Source organism: Psammomys obesus, unplaced genomic scaffold (assembly GCF_907164565.1).
Source record: "Psammomys obesus unplaced genomic scaffold, mPsaObe1.curated_primary_1811, whole genome shotgun sequence".
NCBI classification, from domain to species: Eukaryota; Metazoa; Chordata; class Mammalia; order Rodentia; family Muridae; genus Psammomys; species Psammomys obesus.
In genome coordinates, this window is record NW_026586463.1 from 1,354,794 (window position 1) to 1,357,589 (window position 2,796).

Below are 2,796 nucleotides of genomic sequence, written 5' to 3' on the forward strand. Positions count from 1 at the left end.
TGTGTGTGTGTGTGTGTGTGTGTGTGTGTGTGTGTGTGTGTGTGTGTATGTATTCACATGCACAGCAACCCCTGTAGGGATTAGAAATCTGCCTTGTGCTCATTTCTGCCTCTTTTTGGGGTGTGTGTGATAGTAATGGAAGTCTAAAGTGGAAGTCTCTTAGCTTCCTGTTTCCCTCCTTGCAAGGCCAGGCTACACTGCGACTTTAGCCACACACCCCCCCCATCCTCAGCTGGAAGAGAGTGCGGGAATTGTTACAGTCTGTTCCCAGCTCCTGGCCTCCCCTCTCTCAGTGGTCTGAGCAGTGTTTCAGACAAGCCACTGCTCGCTCACCAGACTCTGGCTCAGGGTATCAGCATCACTTAGTTTGAAGAAAACAAAGGCTGAAGGGAAGAAAAAAAAAACTTTCCTGGAATCTGTCCTGCATGTGAGAAGGAAAAGAAAAGAACAGAAATGTCAAAGCCTGAGCTTTCATGCTGATAGGATCTGTAAAGAGAGACTTTAATTTTTTCTTTTCTTTAGCTATTATCACATTTTCTATTCACACCCATTATTAAGCGTTAGAAGCACAACAATAGATTATTTCAAGAAAGGGAGGAGCTAACTTTGCTAACAGAACAAACGAGTGAGGCTTATTTCTAGTCATCTGCACCTCCTCAACTATGTTACAACTATAAATAAGAAAGAAGCAGGGGATGAAGAAAAGCGTCCCCAGAGAGAGGAAGGATATACAGCACAGAGGTCATGGCCGTGACCACCTTCACACGTAGCCAAACCTCTTATCAGGATAAAGAAATGCCTGGTAAAGGTGTGTTGACATGGACAAAGCTGTTTCACAATATGAGTTAATTATTGTCAGGGCTCTTACTGAATTTTTGGAGCAGGTTTTAGCCTATTTATCAAACGTTAGTCTCGGCATGAACTGACTTGCAGTAGATCGACCTGATGTGAGCCACAGGCCACCATGGCACCTGGCCGCTGGTGATCTTTTGCTTCAGGGTCTGGAAAGGAGCAAACTCCTTCCCCAGCTAGTGTGTCTTGGTTTAGGGGTCTGAATACCCTTGCTGGAAACTGGCCACAAAGTTCTGGAGAGTCCTGTTTGAAGTTGCTAACTCAGTTCTGGGGAAAAAAAAAATCTATTTAATAACAAGTCCTCTGAAGACCAGTAAAGCAAAATTCATTAATAAAGAGAATTTATTCCAAATTTTAAGAACTTAATTTCCAACTTGCTGTGTAGAAGTAGTAATTGGCATGAGCAAGAGGAAGCCTCGATTTCTAAAATTTTTATTCGCAGGATTTTCACAGAGGAGGCACTACTCTAGTGATGTGGGAGGCAGAGGAACGGAAGACCTAAGTCCAGCCCTACACCTTCACATCCTGTTGGTGGAGGCTGATGCACCTGTTCTCATGGGACAGTCCAGCCCCAGGGAAAGGTGGCTTCAGGGCGCCTACAGATGCCACCCAATTACAGACGAGCACCATGTGTACATACATGCTTCCAGGAGAAGATGAATCAGGCTTTTAAGTGCAATGTGTAAGGATTTTCCTAAGAAAATGTCCAACAGCTTGGAGTGTATTTATTATTTATTGATATTGGAAACAAGAACCAACATTTATTGCTGTGCCAGGACGTTCGCTAGGCACTTTGAGGCTCACTTGTTAAACCGTCACAGCACGGCTCCACATTCATGAGGGGTGCTGGCATGCCAGCACGCCCTAGTTGATTCATTTATTTCCCCAGCTGAGAACCTTTCTCTTAAATTTATTTTTAAATTTTTGGTTGCTTTGAGACCAAAGATTCATGTCTGGGAATCTTTCCCCACCCTGACATTGCCTGGGTTTGCGGTCAAATGCAAGTTAAGCCTGCGGGAGTGCTATGAGACTACCGTTAGCACACATGGCCTTTTCTCCACTTAGCCCATAAGATCGAGGAGACACCATTCACTTCTCCAGCTTCTGATTTCTGTACTCGGGAACTGGATGCCTGTGGGTTAAGAATCCGTCCAGGAGTAATTGCTGATGAATTCTTGATGAAGTTAGTTATTGTCACTTAGTTGCATTTCTTCATTTGTAAGTTAGGAATATTTGCGCTCCTCCTAGCAGATCCTTTTCCTGATTTCAGCGGGCCTTTGGGGAAAAATGAGGTGTCCCCCCCCCCATACACACTTAAAGAGGCCCTGCCTTTTCATTCTCCCCCTGTATCATTCGAGCTCAGACAATGGGACCGGCCATGTAGCCAACCTGTGGAGTAGCCCAGTCATTGGAGCAGGAAAGGTCTGGCATCTGGGTTGTGAGTTCTTGGGAGGAGGCTCTAGCTGACCTCCCATTTCCCACAATGATAAATGCTTCTCTATAACCCCTTCTGCTTTCTTCTTTAAAGTAACCGCTGTCTCTTTCAGACTTCTGAGAAGACTCAGCACATGGCCAGTGTGAGAGGCCTTTGCTGCCCAAGCTGGAGCCTCGGCGAGCTGTTCTGACAGTAGGGGCATCCACCAGGCATGGGTATCTATGAAAAGGGCGGGCTATGGTGAAGAGCAGTTGACTGCTGGGTGAATTAGGCCTTTCCCACAGTCAGGCTCCGGCACTGGAGACCCTACTCTGGCTGTGGTGGGAGGATTTCCTAGGTCTGAGTTTGCCTTTTCATTCCCAAAGGCACCAACTTCTCTTTTAGCTCTATGCTACGCTATTATCCAACAATATATGTCAATGTAAGTGTTTCTTCCCTCCACACTCTCCATGACTACACAGACTTCTTCTTCTTCTTCTTCTTCTTCTTCTTCTTCTTCTTCTTCTTCT